Here is an 18,897-nt window from a genome sequence, read left to right as displayed (position 1 = left end):
TTTATTATCTAAATAGTTTTATGTAATTACTGTTTTAGGTAAATGATTCAACCCTGTTTTCTTACAATTTTTCTACTTTAAATAATTTAGAAAATTAATTTACAGCTTAAATTGTAAAGATAACACTTAGGAATTTTTATCAATAATTACTTGTCAAGAATATGCAGGAAACGGATGTCTGTTCAGATAGCTGGGGGAGGAGCTGTGCTGGTCTAGCTGTTACTTTTTCCTTCTCCAGGTAAAGGGGGAGAGAACCATACTGCAGTACCATGAAAAAGTTTTGGAAAAGGAACTGCAGCCGTTGAAGGAGTGCAATGAACCTGGTAAATTATTTTCTTGATAGCACTATATAAAGGTAAAGAAAACTTCAGAAAGCGGGGAAGGTCTTTCAGTAGATTTCTGTCCTACTTAGTGAAGAATCCTGGTAAGCCCAGGTTGTCCTTAGCTTCCCGGTGCTAACCAAGGTTGGGAAGCTATAGAAAAGGGAGATGTGAAGTAGCTGCCCATCACTGCCAACAAATTAGCTGTTGAAGGTAGGTAGGAGTTAATCCTGGATTTGTCCTGTTCAGTTTCTTTGTCTTTCATGATGGCATTTGAGCTTGTTTCAAGTGGTTATAGATCTAATTCGCAAATGGCTCAAAGCTTATTTTTCTTTTCTTTCTCTGAGAAATGTGACCTTTAAACAAACAAACTTTCTCTACTTTGTCTTTCATTTTTCGTTTTTATTACTTTGCCCTTTCTGACCTGAAAGTTTGGACCGGCTATCTAGCAGTAGTTCGCAACTTTATTCTTGAGGCCCTCTCAACATTTTGCAGTGGTGATGTAGATGTCTGTGTAATATATGTAAGCTTTCATGCCACAGGTTGAAGATCATTTTGTTACTTTATAAATTGGTTTGTAATTTCATTGCTGTCGTGCTAGAATGGCAGTAATAATTTAAAATAGATGTGTTATCATTTACCAAAGAATGCATCTTGAGAAAGGTGTTTAGTATCTAGTATATGCTCCCACGCATCAGAACTTCTGAAATTCTTTGAGTCAAAACTGGTATTGGTTACAAAGGACATTTCCCTTCAGTGGGAATAGCAAATTTCACTCAATGTTAGAGACTGTTGCACTGTTAATTTGAAATGTGCAATTAATAGCGCTGAAAGGGTACATTTAAGAAGAGAGTAAGTCAAAGTATAAATTTACTATGAAGTTTTACTATATAAGACACATGGAAAGGCGATGATTGATTTACCTGTTGGTCTGGCACTTACTGATTTAGTTTGAATTCCTTTGTTTGCTAGCAGATATAGAAAATTCTTAGGAAATATTTCCAGGATCAGCTTACTCGTTATTTTGATATTGATGTCCAGCTTGTGCTGCATAGGGTTAAATACAGCAGGCAGCCACTATGGGACTGAAAGGTATATAAGGCAAAGGAACTTACTTGCGTTACACTGTCTGAAGGACAAACAAGTGGAGTAAATCAAGATTATTTTTATCTAAAGGTTTACAGGCTATAGACTTTTTTTAATAGTGCATATTATTTATAAACGCTAAAGATTTTGTTGGAGCTGTCTTCCCTTTTCTAGTTGTAGTACTTAACACTGCAACATTGCAGATTGTATTTCTACTATTTTAGAAAGAAAGACTGGAATTGGAGGGTAGCAAATCCTTTTGCAGGTCCTAAGCCGCAAATTCCCAAAATAATAAATTACTGGCAAAACAATCTGAAGCAAGCACTGTTGCACTTTTCTAGTCAGAGAATGGTGGCTGTCATGGGGATCCTTGTAGAGGGAAAAAAAATGTATGAACATTTGGGAGATTCTCCAAAGATTCCAGAGCAGAAAATAGAAGCGATCTGAAATACTTTTAGAGTGAACTCAAGCTGTAGTCCTAAAACACATTCTTTAAGTTTCTAAGCATTAGCTTTTTTTTTGCTGCTGCTGCTTCTTTTTCCTATTTCTTTTTTTAAATTAAACATTTGCCCAGAGTAGAGTTCAAGAATCTCCTTTAACTGTTTTTTTTTCTTCTTTTTCAGGTAATCAGGTATGAAGCAGATAAAATAGCTGGAAACGTTTAATTATCTGTGCTGCTTATGCAATGAATGTCTGTGATTCACACACACAGATCAGTGTTTTTTTTTTTCTTGTCCTTTCCTTTATCTGTAATCAATTTAAAATTTAGCAATGCGTAACTTTTTCCATCCCATGTAAAGTTAGGTTTATTTCCTGAATTACGCAAATTATTCTTGGTTGGAGGAGTAGCTTTGGGATTTTATTCCACTTTATGTCAGCATTCCTTATGTACTAGTGGATTTCCACCCACAAAAAAAGATCGTATCTGCTCCAAGAAGCTTAAAATATGATGCTACAGCTGAAACTCCGTTATAATGAGTGACACTGATAGCATAGCACAGTAGGAAGGTTGTCATATGTTTCCTGTTACAAGAACTTGATTTCAGTTGCTCATAACTGTAAAACTAAAGCCACTGGAGTTGAAAGTTTACTTGGCTGGCTGAAAAATGTCATTGAGATGTATTTGTTTTCAAGTAGGAAGTTAAAAAAAAACAAGTAGTTTTTCCCACTTTAATGTTCTTATTTTCTTTGGATATTCTAATTTTCTTTGAACTAACATGCTCTCATGTATGTTTTGGACATAACTCATTTGTCTTTTCATTATTCTTATGGAATTTTGCCCACATTAAAAGAGTTCTAAACTTAGGGAAACGATAATTTGCATCTGTTTGGGAGAGTCACAGTAGTAGCAATAGTCCTTAAAGATTCCGTCTGTACATAACTGGGGGCTTTGAGCAATTACAGGTTGCTGGGTCTCCTCTGGGCAGCTGACCTGGAAATAGGGAGATTCTCTGCATCCACAGGCAATGAGGACGAGGAAGTAAAGACAACAACAGCTAGATGTAAAGAGAGTTGACTGACATGAGATTTTTGGAAATGCGTGTTAAAAGTAAAACTGGAGGTTGATGGAGAGGGTGGGAGCCTGGGGGCTAGGAGCACGTGTAGAGAATACAAAGTAATACAGTAATAAGCTGTGCTGTGAGGGAAGGGTTGGGTCTGATCTGGGAGAGAGATCAAAACAGAGCTACCGTTTGGTGAGCGGATTTGGGATTTGAATTTGCTGAACAGAGTTGTACACGATTTACTCTAGGAGGGGATCAAACACTGCCATCCCCTTTTTAAAGACGGGCTTCCGAGATGTAACTGACTGATCCTCAAGGCCCGAGAAGAAGCCCCTAGGCAGTGTGGCTCACATAAGGTTTGAGCAATTTTGTGAACATCTACAAATGCATGTCGAATCCACTCACGTAGGGTCACAGTATGGGGTGTGGGATTTCTGACAGGGCTGAGTGAATTTCTGGGGAAGGACAGAACGTTTTAGGTTCAACATGGACTTCAACTTCTTCATATTGTCAAAGACAAAAAGTGGGATGGAGTAGTTACATATGCCACAAGCTTGGGATGCAGTGGTGGGTCCACAGCAGTAAGTTAGCCGAGGCCAGTTCTCAAACGTGCGGCGTTGTAGTACGTGGGCGGATCTTGAGTACTGGACTGAAGCCTGCCAGCAGTGCTAGAGGTGGGATCAAAACTTCTGTATTCTTATTGATGAGGTCGCCTCCCCCTTGTATTCAACATGGCTTTTAACTGGACCTGGGAGATTTGGCAATTCCATAAGCAGGGATGCATGCTATAGACAGCTTCTAAATACATACCATGCATGTATGGAGAGCTGTACATGTAGGTGTAAGGAAAGCGTGATCTGTTTAATCCCATATTTCCATGTCGATGCCATCCTTGGCATCCTTTGGCTGTTAGCAAGAGAATGAAGTTTCAGTGAGAAACCTGGAGCTGGAGGGGAGGAGGTGGGACCTGAGACCCAGTGATGCCATGGGAAGCATGTGGTAGAGGCGGATTATTATGACATCATCTTGTGTATGTGTATGTCCTGCAGGAAAAAAGTAGTATGTGATCTCATAATCAGAGGATTACGATTCAGTGCTGTAAAGAGAATTAAGGTTTTCAAGATAGCACTACTCATGATATTTTCCAAGTCTTCAGTGCAATAATGTTCTATTTGTTTTTTCCTAGGTGTAACTGTATATGATAATATTCTAAGGTCTTGCTGTTTCCAAACATATAGCATTATCTGATTAGACTTCTGTTGGATGAAGCAATTCACTGAATAGATTATTTTGAATAGGTGTACCCAGACAGAAAATTCACAGTCTTAGAGTGGGAGTTTATTCTGAAAAGCAGGTATAATTTTTATATTAATTTTTGAAGGTATAGCAGATTTGTTTTCTACATTCCTAATAAATGTAATTGTCTGCTTTTCTGAGCCTCTAATTTATGAAACTGAGGATATCTGAGCTACTAATTGGATGTTGATAAATCCTTACGACTTATGATATTGTTCCACTGTTATTTCTCTGCAGAAACCGTGCTCTTTAGTTCTCTTCTGTAATGTTGTTGACAGAGCTAGATTTTTTAGAAGCCTTAAATAGGACTGCTATATTAGTATCAGATTTTTGTTGTATTATTATTGTATACCCGTGTGTCTTTAGTGGTGACAGCCGTTCCTAAGCTTCTCAAATTCTGTTATTTTTCAACTAGAGCTCAGAAACCTGCTATATGCTAACACGTAGTTTGCATTTAGTTTTATTAGATAACTGCATTAATGTAAAGGGAACTGCTTCTATAGAAAGCTGAATATATCTGAAGATCTTTGTGGATGTTACAATGGGACCACAGCTCTGACTGTTAGTACAGAACATGACTCCAACTTTCAGTTATTTCCTTCAAGAATCCTTTGCCTCTGTGTTATTTTTTTTTTTCCTCAAAGATACTGTTTCTCAGGCTTTGTTTGAATGTAAAACAATTGCAAGTATGTGTGGAATAAGACTAGTTGCAATGAAATAGAAAAGTTTTGTTTTCTTAATTTAGATAGTCAAAGATGTCCAAACATTTTCCGAGGAGGTAGGCGTGACTGGGGATGCAGCAAGACAAAATATATATTTGGGCAAGTTGCAAATTGTGTATAAGAATGAATCTTCAGAAATGAGCACTTCCAGTGCTTATTCAACCCTAATTAATTTCTTAGGTATTTGCTGTTAGCGTATTAACCTTGCTGGAAGAAATACTCTACAATGGTTTGCACTGTTAGGGAGCTATTGTTTACTCTGGTGCTGTGTTTGCTGTTGGTGTTTTCAACTCCCCAAAATCCAGAAAGTGAATTATTTCCATCTGGTTCCCCGAGTGCTAAAAATTTACTATTTGGGCCCCTCAAACTTAATTTCCTTAATCTGAGGCATAGTAGTTGTTGTAAAAATTGCCTTTCCTTAGCAGTATTAAGACAGGAGGACTAGAGGAGGACAGACATACGCTGCGGGCAGCTGGTGGACTAGTGGGGCTCAGAGATGCCATTGTCACCTGTGTCTTGAGGCTCATGCAGAGAGTGAGCCCTGTCCTTTCAGGTTGAGTTCTTCCCTTGCAGCATCATGTTGTCTTCAGATCTGTATGGGTAAAAAGTAAGTTGCAAGTAAGGCAACTAGAAGACTGTCTCTTCATAGCAGTTCCTGAACAAGACTGAGAAAAGCCGAAGATAATTGTACGATGGTTAGAAGGACCTTTTCCACAAGACACTATTAATACTGGGGGAACTAGCTTTGCAGCTCCTATTGGAATAGGTCCCACAGAAAGATAAATCCCAGAGGAAAACATAGGAAAGAACTTTTCCCAAAGAAGGCAAATTGTATCTTTCTGTGTACTGTCTGGATACTGAGAAGGACTGCCAGAAAGGTCGTGTCATAAATTCCTTTCCTCTTGGCACTGAGTAACAGGAACCCAGGATCTATAGCCTGATGAAGACTGATAAACCAGCTTGGTACAATTTTCAAGGTGATAACAAATTTATTGACTTTGTAAGCGATTGGCTAAGAGTTGCTGCTAGTATTAAAAGAAAAAAAAAGAGAGAGAGACTCTCTTGTCTAGTCAGGCTTTTCTGGAGACTGAATTTGAAGCAGCGGTAGGTAACATTAAAATAATGGGATAAGTTTAAGAAAGGGGTTATGAAATTTCTAGTATCACAACACTGATATAAACACATAATCATGTTTTCTTGTATTTTTTCCTACTGCCAAGTTTTCCTCTGTAGGTAGAGAAAAAGCTTGGAAATCCAGTTTTATTTTTATTTGAGGAACAAAATGAACACAATTAAAAGAAAAAAATTAAAAAATTGTTAGGCATTTTTCTGTAAACTTGGATCATTAGCACTTTGAACTTCTGGGGAAACTTTGTTGTAGGTCTGAAATGCTCAGACAGAAGCTGCCAGAGGAGGGCACGATGGCTTTTCTTCTCCAATATTTAATACTTCTTCACATTTTGTTCTTGTTCTAATTTGCTCAGAAGTCTAATTTGCAGGCAGCCCTAGTGGCTTCTGTCTTGATGAAGCTGTGACCAGCAGCTGCAGGCTTGTCAGAAGGGACTGGTGGTGGTTTAAGAGAGCGTTCGGGAAATTTTGCATACCCAGCGTTTCCTAACTGAGTATACGTATTGGAAAGGTGAGAGGTTTGTTCATGGTTTAGTGGTTGATTCCATCTAGAAAACTTAAGAGCATATCATAGTGTCTAAACTCCAAAATTAAGGTAATAGCTGTGTTTCAGTTTGGCTGTGTCCACTAAGTGATCAGTGGGCAAAGTTAAATATAAAGGAAGAGCCAGTCTGTCATGCCAACAAACTGGCACTTTCTGTACCAGGACCATCGCACCATACCTTTCCTACTAGGAATCTGGCACCCAAAACCCAGCATCATCCTGTCTGCCTCGGAAAGTGGCATTCCGTTCTGAAGGAGTTGTATTGAGATTTTCTTCTTTTTTTTTCTGCAAAAGCATATGTACTGTTGGTCCCACCTTCCTCCTGCATTAAGTTATGGTGGCTCTGAAGTTTGGGATTTTGTTAGATTAAGGTTTACTTCTTTCTTTCTTAGTGCCACTGGCAGTTGTGCTTTATGAGACACCAGTAAATCAGCTCCCTTGCATTACTGCGCTGTATTTCATATATAGTTTAGCATATATATCATACTAGTGAGTAGTGCATCTTAAGATGAGCAAGAGTTTGGCTTCTTCAGCAAATTGAAGTACTGATCTCTTCCTCCATGTTCTACTAAAAGTACTTGTACGACTGAAGACAAGTATATTAAGGATGCTGCAACCTATGTCTGTAATCATTAAATAAAAGTATAATGGTAAAGAAAAAAAACCAGGGAAAATTAGTATATACCTTTAAGAACTTTTTTTTTTTGAGGCTGAGACCAGTTTAATCACAAGTTTAACTGATCTCCTTCTGCTCTTGCTATTAGAGGCTGAAAAATAAGATGGTTGTTTTTTCATTATTAGCAGGTACCTTCCTCTTTCATTTGGGTATATCAGCATAATGATGATAAAGGAAAAATGACTGAAACACTAAGTAAGTTGTTTTGCAGTATTTACTCGTCTAGTTTATTAAACCGTGCGGTGATTTTTTTTTTGTATCTCCATCAGCTAGTTATGTAGCAGGAATAATTGACAGGACTAGTCACAAGGCTGAAACTGGGCATCTGCTTACGTATCCCTTGCTTAATAGGGACTTTTGTGATAACTGCCCGGACTGACTGTGCAGAGGGTAGACTCTACGCTGTTCCCCTTGCCCATGAATCATGCGACCCGCTGCACTGTTAGGTGCTGCAAGATATTTCAGTGCTTAGATTAGCAGTATTCCCTCATGGACTGGTCAGTTAAAGGACAAAAGTAAACCAAGTGAGAATGCCTACATAGGAGGTGGTGGACGTTGCTGCTGTTATTTTAGGGGGGCTATGAAGGGGTGTTACATTATGCCTCTGATATCCTAATAGCTTGCAAAACACATGAAAATTCATGACGGTAAGAAACAGTCCCAAAGTACCTTAATCCTTATATCGATAACACTACTATTGGGTTACACAGTTTTAATCCCCAAGGAGTTGTCGCTTGACATTAAACTGTCCAAATAGTATTTATATCTGCTGCTGCCCTGCAAGATCACTTAACCCTGCACAGCAGTTTAAAAGTAGTTAATGACAGACCCAGCATGACTTGCCCCTTATGAATGATCACATAAGTTCGACCTGTGCTGTCATGGTTTATGGAGGAAGGCAGTTTGTCCATAGCCTGCTTCAGCCACAGCAGGTAATTTGAAATGAAATGAGACAGTTTCTACAAGCAGATTGATTTGGGAATCTTGCCTGTTCTTCCCTTTGACCCTTGACAAGTTGACACTACAAAGATTGTGACTTTAAAAAATGATTGGGTGCAAATACATTTAGGTAGATGATTTACTATGTGTTAAAGCAAGGACAGTGCATTTAGAATGGAGCTGTGAGGGAAGGTAATTGTAAACTTTAACAACTCATGTTTTATGTTTCTGTATCTTATTAATTATCCGACTAGGTGAATCTTCTGATAACAGTGGATTGAGTCTAATAAAGTCTGTATGAGACTTTAATAAAGTCTATATGAGAGGCCTCAGATTCTGAATACTAATATTCAGAATTTTAGTTATACAGAATTTAGTTATAATTTAAAAATTCAGCTGTAATGCTTTCTTTGATTGGGCTGCAAGGGTTAAGTCTGAAGATGCACATTAGAATGTATAGCTTTCCCAATCCAAAGATGTCTTTATTTTGCTATCCTTTTGTAAATGCAGTCAGGCAAATACAAATATTGAAATAGCAAGATCTAACGTATGATAGGTAACCAGTAAATAGTGAAATAATGAAAAGAAATGCCAGAGAAAAAAGATAAAATCACAATTATGTGTCAATAAATATTTTCTTCTGGTCCTGCAAAGCATACACCCTTTCAGTTAAAATCTTCATGTAATATCTCATAAAGTCCACATACTTCACTCTGTTTAGAGTCCATATTTTTGATCAATGTAATTAGATTTTTCAAAAAAAACATGACGTGATTAGCTATGTAATTAAAAAATAAAAAACTAAAACTAAATTGTTTCTTAAGAATGGTCTGATAATGATTCAGGTGAGTAGGTAAAATATACGTACAAGTGCGGCTGGAAAAGGTATCGCACTAATTTCATGATGACTTTAAGCTGAACATTTTATTCAGTCACAGTCCTAGAAAGCAGAAACCTGTCTTTGGTAAGCCACATAGCAGTAAATGTTGGTACACTGAGTGTGCAGTTGTAAATGCATAATACAAAGCAAATATTTGCACAAGCGAAGTTCATCTTTCTGCAGGTCTTTCTACTACTATCAGTTCTAAATGCTTTGTATAAAGCATAATTTTAAAGATATATCTATATATATAAAAATTCTTATTGGTCTCAGTTCAAATTGTTTAATGCCCTTTTGACTTGTGTCTTCAGTGAACTATGTTAAAACTATTTTGCTGAAATGTTTCTTTATGTTGTCCATTGGGTTTAATAGACGTGCCATTTAATAAGCTCTCTACCTGTAAGGATAGACTATTTGACCTTTGTGACCTGCCAGTGGTAGACATAGTATAAGATTGCTTTGTGAAATAAAGCTGTCGGTAACATCAACAAAATAAAAAATGATCGTATTCCAATACTCTCTGCTGAGTACTATGACAGCACTGAAATATGGAATAAAATTGAAAGTAGATTAGTTTTGGGTCCTAAGTCATGTTTTGACAAGATATAAGAGAGGAGAACATATCTTTGAACTTTTAGTTTTAAAGTTTTTTAATGAAAATATTTATCATTTTGTAAGGTTCCTTCTTTCTTTATCACAGCTGGGCTGTATAACCTAAAACAATCCATTCTCTTATTGTGAGGGATATAAATACTGTACTATCTTTTATATTAAACATCATAAAGGATACATGCACAGCATTAAATTGCTTGACACTTGCAAGTAAAGGACTGTCATGTTAATAAAAAGCTTATTGGGAAGGTTGAAAAATCACTCATTAATAAGCCACATATTTTTAAACTATGTAAAGCATGTAAATACTGCAGACAAGAAGGCAGTTTTTGCCATATTTCCTCCGCTGTATTTGAAGTGCTTAAGGTCTAAAGCAACAGTGTACGTAAGAATGATCAGATTGCCTCTTCTGTGATTCTTGTAAACTTTAAACTATTTGAAAATAAATTTATTAATATTTTAAGTTACGCTGACACATTAGTCAAATGAAGAGTTGGGCGAGGGCAACACTGACTGGATTGTGAGTGTTAGAATTTATGGAATTTGCTTTCAGTCCTGCCTGAAAAACAACCTCCCAACAAAAAATGAAATGTCCCCCAATCACCAAAATCCACTTTTGTCTAATAGCTACATAGTGTGGGGAAAGTAAGTTCAAATAACGTAGACAGTCTATCTGTCTTCATCTGCAGGCTGAATAAATACAAAGCCAATTAATTTAAAGAAACTTCTCAATCTAAGATTAACACCATTGGCTGTTTCTCAGTGTTCTTTTTTTTTTTTTTTTTTTAAATATGACACAAGTTATAGACTATTTTTCTTTTTTATTTATTTTTCTTTTTATTGGGAACAAAAAGGTGACAAATACAAAAGGAGAGAAAAAAAGCTGATGGATTATGATTGCAGCAGGGAGCAAATTATTTGACGTAACTCTTATAAAATGCCTTTTAATTCAGTTATTTTCATTTGGCTCTTCTGTTCTTCTAAGTGCTCAATTGTTAGTCTAATACAAATGCAGCTTTCTTCATTTTTTAAAATGCTTTCATGTTAGTGAAGCAGTTTTTACAGCAGATGTTTATTTTTGTACTCGTCATGAAATATGTTTCTTGGATGAAGCCCCATGTTTCTACAAAGGTATAGATGTTTAATTTCAGCAAATCAGGATATTCTCTGGACACTGTAGGAAATGGAAGAATTTCTTCATGTGATCTCATAAAGAAAAATATTCATACAGAATCAGGCAAGAGTGTCTGAAAGAAATTCTGTCTTGTACAATGCTCAGAAGAGATCTGTTATAATGGACTCTTAAGAGCTATATCATGCTCCTGGGAAGATAAGACTCAAAAGTTTAGTAAAATAATTTAAACTCATACCAAAGGAATGTTTTTAGAAGTGTCCTCAAGTTGTACCTCAAAAAGGTTAGAATGAAGAGAAATAGAAAAGCTTTTAGAAAAATCTACTTGGTCTGTATTGGACTGTATTAAACGTCAAATGTATTGGGCTATATTGCTTTATAATACGGCTTTATTGCCATACCTTCAGTTTTGTCCTTTCAAAGCAATGTAGATAGATTATCCTTTGGCCCTGCAGATGGCTTGGGATACTCTGTTGTTGAGAACATTGATGGAAGGTATATTATCTTGCTCTTTGAATTAGATTAATCCTTGTTACCATTAATTTCTGTGGTGCTAAGTCAATGGATGGTGTCTCTAGTAGCAGCGTGTTTGCCTTGAATGTTTTGAGGGCTGGAGGTTTCTGCAGTGCTTTAGTGCAGAGAGTCCGCACAGCCCTAGCAGGTGAGGCGGTGGTAAAGAGCATGGTTTTTTTAGTGCACAAACTTGGTAACTCGTCACTCCTTTATGAAGTAGAAAGCGTAATCTGCTAGAAACATCAAGCGGCCTTATTCAATTGGGAAGTAATTGTACATTGGCAGTACATCGCTATGCTGGGAATTCACTTGAGACAGTGGAAGAGGTCCCTTTCCTTCCCCTAAATTGTCAATCTATATGGTAATACTTCTTGTGGCAGGGATCTTTTTTCTCAGACTTAAGTACAGCTTTTTAAATGTAGTCTGATGCTATTTCTTCAAGGCTGTTAGTGGTCTAATAATGAAAAAAATTAAAAAATACTTTTTGCCACGGAGATGCCTTAACGTGATCTAATAGATAATAGCCATGACTTTGTTGAATAAACTCCCTAAAGTTAATAGTGAATTACTGTTTCCATTGGATGGGTGGCAGTTGTCATTATTTGTGATGTTCTGATGCATCAGTACTAGACATGGTTTAACTGTGGGTTGGTCAACTTATTCTTTCCGAAACCACAGAGAAAGAGGCAATAAAGTCTTAGGGCTTGCAGGCATGAAGGAATTGCATTATTTCTCTGCTATTTTGTCTGCTCTCATGATTTTGCAGAAGCCTGTGCTGTTGGAGCTGAGTTGTGAGGAAATGATCAGCACCATGAAGAGGCACTCCATTTCATGTTCTGGCTGTTTGCTATAGCTATTCCTTTGCTGTTCACTTCACCATGTATCTTCTTTATCCTACCCAAACCATTCTCAGCCCACATAACTGTGACAGATAGTGTTGCACAGAAAACTGGCAAGAAAAAGTGGTTTCTAGCTGCCAAATATTGGTGCTGAGTAAAAGAGGATTTGCTGGCATTTCTTTCAGTGCCTGCCGTTTGTGCTCACTATCTGGCTACCCTGAATGGTTTTATTTATTAGATTGCAAACAATGAGAGACGGAGTCTGTTTTAACAACATGCACAAACTTAGTACAATGGGGTTCTCATTACTAATTTGGAGTACTTAGAATTACTGCCTTAGCACGTATTAACTAAAATTAAATGTTTCTCAAGATGAGTCACTATTTGTCAGTTCTGGGAGCTACTGTTACCGAAATGGTAATCTAAAATTTGTGAAATTAAGCTTCCAGAGTTTTTGCAAGCCTGTACCCAATGGATTATTTAGAGCCTGAGAGCATTTAAACATGATAGAGAAGGGCTTTTTTCCTTTAAAGCATGAACCAGAAATTTAGGGTCCTATGCGTACTTGACTTGGTTTGTGTTTCCTAAAACCCTCTGACTTGTTTGAAAAGCTGTGTAAACGTACGTCTGTTAATTTATTGGCTTAATTTCAAAATTCATGAAGATTTGAACAGAGGCTGCAGATTCTCCAGCTATGGACCGAGATAGCTGACTTAAAAATGGAGGTGGAAAAATAACATGTAGAACCTGGTATTGAGCAAAATATTCAAATTAGGAAAAGGAAAGGGGGGGACTAAGAAGGAGCAAGAAAGGAAGAGTGGGGTAGCTCGAGAGATGGTGGCATAAGATACATTGTCTTATAGATCTAGGTCACTTGTAGAGCTGAAAATTAGTTGCATGGGCAATGGTTTTCGGGGCAGTTTTGAAATAAGTTGACCAAGGTCAGTGCAGTTCCATGCAAGTCCAAACAGACTTGTAGAAGTCGCAGTTTCTCTGGGTGTCAGCAGAAAGCCCGGGGCTAATGAACTATGGATAGATGTAAACTTATATGTTCAGGGTATGGATCCATTGATAGGTTGTTATGGGGAAGCTGCCATTTAACCGACTTTTTCTGACAAGAAACCAAATTTTTGCCATTTGAGAATGCTAACTTGCCTGCAAGTCAACCCTGGAAACTGGAGTTATTCCATGCGTCTGGCAGGGAGCTGTTACGTGGGGTGCTTGGCTGAAGGGACTTCTGACTAGCAGTATGCAAAACCCTTTTTACTAGGTTGAAACTCACGGCGTGCTGAGTTAGAAATTTTAGCTTAGATTTGAGTGTCGTTTGATTTCATTTTGAATAGACTTAAAGAGGAGCGCAGATTAGAAGTGGTAAATATAGTCTAAAATAGATGTAGACTGCTCAATAGTAAATATATTGCTTGGAAGCTCTTCCATTCTTACTATGCAATACAGACTTTCCTTAAGCAATGGATTACCCTCCCTTTCCTTTCCCTTCCTACCCCATCTGTGATCGTTCCCATTCTTTTTGCCTTTTCAAAGAGATAATGGTTGCATTTTATATCTTCAAAGGTGCCTTGCCACTAATCAGGTGGTTGTCCTTGGACTCAAAGCTCAAGACTTTATACAGCTCAGGTTTTATAACATGAGCTTTTTACTCAAAGTCTTTAAGTTGTGTAAGTAGAACCTGTTTGAGAAATAGAATAAACCATTTTTAATTTGTCTGTAGTATACATATAATAAGCATAGTAAATTAGGGTCCACAAGGGTCAGAACTGGGCCCTGTGGCATTTACAAGTTTTCAATACTCCTGGTTTTAACATGAGGAAAAAAGAGATCACATCTTTTCTCTAGCACTGTTATATTTGACCAAAAGGTGGCAGCACCATCTCCACTGTCCTTGTCCTGCCTGTTTCTACTGTGTCTCCTTTTAAAAGAGGATTTTTTGAAATGGAGACTATATTATGGACTGTAGTGGAAGTAGTTTGTTAACATAAGGAACGGTGTTATTAAATAGCTGCATGATCTTTGCAAATAAACAGGCAGGAGTCATGTTAATGATTTTAAGTGTGTTATGTGCAGACTCTATACACCAAACTTTAATGATTGAGCAAATGTCAGACTGTGTAAAAGCAAATATCCTCTTACCTAGATTTGAGAGGGGTAGTTGATAACAGAAGTTTAAATCAGCTGCATCAGCCCCAAATTATCCTGTGAAAGGTATGTGCTGCCACCCCACTAACCAGAGACAGAGATGGCTGCGCAAACCATCGCTGGCTGCCTGCCATTCACTGGAAGCTGTGATTAATAACTTTTACACAGAAAAAGAAAAGACTTTACCGTGATGGTTTGTCTTCTGTTATTCTGGTAATTATTTCTGTGAGTAGGATGTGCTAGAGAAACGTTCTGCATTTTGGCCAAGCCAGATTGCTTTGGAGAATGACCTTTTTAGCAACTATTACTACTACATATCACTTTTATGATCACAGAGGAACCATCTGAAATACAACTTATTTGTGTTGTACTGAGGTTTTCTTCTTTCCTGAGGATATATATTTATTTTTTCTTTTTGTACCCTGTTGAATAAAGTCAATGCTACTGCTTGAAGGCTGCAAATTTTTTTCCTTTCTTTTGCCCCTTACAAGTACTTTCCCATCTACTATTTCTTGACCTTGCCTATATGGTACTTTTGGAGGAGGAGGCTTTGACGTGATTCCCATCAAAGGCCCCACCAACTGCTTTTCAATTTTCCATTGGTAATCTGTCATATATTAACTGCACTTCATCGTGTATATAATTCCATTCAAGCAAACTCCAGAGTTTGCAGCAGAGTTAAACTTGCAAATAGGGTGCACATGCAGAGAGAAATCTGTTAGCAGGCTGGATAGCTTTTCCCCTTTGTTTCTAATACAAACAAATGTTAAAGGGGCTTAAAAAAAATCTTATTTTCCCTCCTATTTTGCTAGAGTCGCAATGAAATGATAATATACTTTGGCACTGCGAATCACAGGAAACTCCTTAGCAATGTGAAACATGCCGTTTTCCCCCACGGATGAATGAGCTGTTCTCCACTGTGGTTCGAGCCCCAATTGACTTGGGGAAAGAGCCGGGAGACCATAATGATGAATGAAGCTGAGTATCCCAGATGACAGTGCAGAGCAGTGCTCTTGTGTTGTTCACTTATAAAGTACTCCAGGTTATTTACTGATTCCACCCCCCCCCCCCTCGCCCCCAAGGTTACGTTACTGTACATAGCACAGGTCAGATCTGTATAAGAAATACTGTAGTCTAGGGTTTTTCTAGAAGTAGTTGTTTTTGCCCCCTCCTCTCTTCCCTCTCTCCCTTCCCCTTCTTCTCACCATCCCCCTCCAGTTGGAGGTAAGGTTTAGATGATGACAAAAACCATCTATCTGACCAGTGCTGGATCTGCTTCTACAGCTCTGTGTATGTTCCTGCAATGCACTATGTAGCAAATGTGTGTCAGCTCTAAAACAAAGTTTATGATGTTTTTGAAGACTCTGTTAGTTCCTGTCAATGTTAACCTAGAAACAGCAACAGCAATACACTACTCTGCAAAGTTAGTTTATGGATCTGGTGGTGCTCGCCAAGAAGACTGTATCCCACAACTGGTAATATTGTGCAGAAGAGAAATCAAGGGAGAAAGAGGTGGTTTTTTTGCATGATTAAAGAGCTGTGATATTGCATGGCTTCATCACTGCCACCGTTGTCAGCCTTACATGGAAGAGCTGTTTCATGCCACCAAAAAGCAGTCAGGGGAGTTTATTAAAATACAAATGCAGCAGAAATAGTTGATTCATTGCCACATCTGTTTACCTGGACTTGCATCTCACTATTTCTGAAAGGGACTTTTTGTGGATGAATCTAAAACAAAGAAAATAAAACAAAAAAATTTTCTGAAGACTCATGTTGTATGCCAGCAAGATTGTTTGCTCCTCATTCATATTTTGGATGTCTTTTTTTTTTTTTTAAATGAACAATTATGTTATGTGTTATTGCTGCATTATTCTAGCGGATGAAAAACTGAGAAACATGCTGTAATCCTCTCTTTGACTATGTTAATTTTCCCTCTGTCTCATATGGCCTTCAACCCCACAGTATGTGATCACCTATCAATCACTGATGGGTTTATTTTCATAGTGCCTCATGGAGGTAGAGAATATTATAGAAAGGCAGCCACAGTACAGGGTCTTTGGGGACTTCTGCAACATCACATAGGAGACCACAGTTGAGCCTGGGGATTCTGACTGTAAGACCAGTGCTCAATAAATGCTCTTACTTCTCTGATACAGGGCAGAGGACCAAAATTGAAAAGGAATCCAAATATGCATCTTCAGTACTGCATGCAAGCACTGGACACTTGCAGACTGAATAAATAACAGGTACCCAAGACTGCATGCAGACAGCAGTCTGTACATGCAACAAAGAGCTGTGTTTCATGCAAGCAGGTTTTTGCACAAAACTCTAGTGCTTTCTAAAAACGGCAACGTGATTTTTAAATGTACTGCTTCCAGAAGAAAATAAGGCTTGACCACCATGATGCTCCTCCTCTGCACTCAGAGGAAGTACAGGTTATGCTGGCATACTTAGTCCCTAAATTTTACACCCTGCTGTTCTTAGCAGTGATTTCTGAGCAGATCAGCTAGGTGCAGCACTGTCCCTTTCCTTTTGCCGTGTGGGAGCGTTGTAAATGTGTAAAATACACAAAATTCTGTATTACACCAGCTGCTCTTTGTTTTTTTTTTTTTTTTCCTGAAAATTAGCACTGTATCATGGTCAATTAGCCTAACTTTGGCTATTGGTATACTCAGGTTTTCTTTAAACTCTCAGGCGAGCGTTCTGCCTTGGGCATAGTGGTGCTACAAGCGGTATATCTTTAGCTTGTTTGGGCATTAACTGACCTGCTGTGGGCAGTGGCCGTGGAGATGATTGTTTGCTGGATTATCGTTGCTGCTGAGCGGTCACGGTAAGTTACTATCAAGGCATTTGACCACTGCCATGTGCTATGCCAAAGGCGAGTGCTGAGAGGATGCTGATGTCCAGTGAGTGTGTCTGAAGTGTGATGTGGCTGAATTTTTGCCATTTAGGTATCACTGTGAACCAAACTCTATAGTCCTTAATTTAACAAAGCCCCTTTGGGGCCTTGATTTAGGACAGTAGGATTCTGCTCCGATGCTCCTGCTTGTACGTTTCCTTTTTTGAACTTGTAGCTGATAGCACACGGGCTTCTTGATTCTACTAGGCTCAGGTCCCAGGTAGGTGAAATGACTCCGATGTAATATGGAATATTTTGGGGGGCTTGTAGAATCTAGTTTTACTTTTTATTTCATAGGTGACGGCAGAATAAAAGCTTCCTCTGCAGGAAGGAATAATAGTCCTTGTGATGAAAGTAGCGCTCTCCAATTTTGGAGATCTGTTTAATATCTGATTTTGCCACAGACTTCTTGGAGAAGCCACAAGTCCTTCTGTGGCTAAGCATGTCCCCAGCACAATGGGGATGACATGGACAATATTTTCCTGTCTTTAGACAGGTATCGTAAATCTAAATTAGCTGAAAGCAAACGGAGGAGAAGGAAGGTGGTGCTCATATAGTATGAAAATGGGAATCTTTTAAATACCTAGCTGTGTTAAATCTTGTTAATGAAATGTATTTACATCACTTGAATACCTTTGCTCTGTAAATTCTTCTTCACAGCATTGCTAAAGAGCAGCTTCTTTACAGTACAGCTAAAGTAAAGGGCTGCTGTGTATCCCGCTTCACTTCGTAATTGAATAGGGGAATGGACCTACTAGTTCCTAACTGCATCAAGAAGATGAAATAAAGTGTTAGAAGGACAAAATATGGCAGTGTAAATGTGATTCCTGCTGTCCTTTCTATTGCAGTATAGCACTGTTGACTGGGGTGTTTGTGTAATTGGAGATGTGGTAGAGATTTGTGCCAAGGTTTGGTATAGTGATGATAATGCTTTATTGCTGTAATCCTTGTATTGCAAGGTTCAGAGAGATTAGCAAAAGCTCATGCCTCTGGTGAAGACGAATCTGGGAAGAAACCATTTTTTCATATGCGGCAGTGAAACCGTTCTCTCTCGGGTGACCATGCCATCTCTTGTCTGAAATCCCTAATTATGTGATACTTTGATAGTCAAATGATGGTTTGGGTGGAATCTAGGCTATCTTGTCTCACCCTTTCCCAGGGGCTCCTTTTTACACCATGTTCTGCTTCAGGATATTTTGGGATATCAGCTCTTAGCTTTGTCAGATGGTCTGTTCTGCAGACATCAGTCATACAAACTCTTTCTGCTCTTGTGTTCCCAGTAAAAGGGCAAGCTCTTAGCCGCATAGTTACTTCACCTTCCTCTGCTAGTAGTCTGGAAGCGTTGACGGTCAGGCTCCTTTGGAGCAGGGCAGCATCACAAGCATTCCTTTCTACATCTCTGTTTTTCTGCCAAGCGAGCATTTACTTTATATTTGTAATAAAACAGAAAATTTGTTTATATATTCATATATACACACATATATATGTTTATATATGTGTGTAATACTACTAAAATCTATAAACATACATGACTAGTGACATTTCTTGCTATCTCTTTGAGACCATTCCCCACCATGTCCTGACTGAGAAATGGGACTCAGTATTGAGATGGCCCTTTGTTCAAGTCTGCTGTTCCTTCCGAACGTACAACCAAG

The 18,897-nt window shown here is 38.2% G+C and overlaps 1 long non-coding RNA gene across 2 annotated transcripts in view; it reads left to right on the top strand.

Moving 5' to 3' along the window:
• LOC138067997 (uncharacterized) overlaps window positions 1-18,897 on the top strand; it is a 55,548-nt gene that overhangs the window by 11,672 nt on the left and 24,979 nt on the right. The window contains exons 2-3 of one of the 2 annotated variants that reach the window (XR_011142483.1): window positions 239-323; window positions 2,030-2,498. This is a non-coding gene — a long non-coding RNA (uncharacterized lncRNA). Of the gene's footprint in view, window positions 1-238; window positions 324-2,029; window positions 2,499-18,897 lie in introns of those variants that run through there. The other variant, XR_011142482.1, reaches the window with a different exon arrangement.

The sequence above is a fragment of the Struthio camelus genome, chromosome 8 (genome assembly GCF_040807025.1).
Source record: "Struthio camelus isolate bStrCam1 chromosome 8, bStrCam1.hap1, whole genome shotgun sequence".
Classification (NCBI taxonomy): domain Eukaryota; kingdom Metazoa; phylum Chordata; class Aves; order Struthioniformes; family Struthionidae; genus Struthio; species Struthio camelus.
The sequence above is the reverse complement of the archived record's forward strand: the minus strand, read 5'-3'. Positions and strand labels throughout refer to the sequence as shown.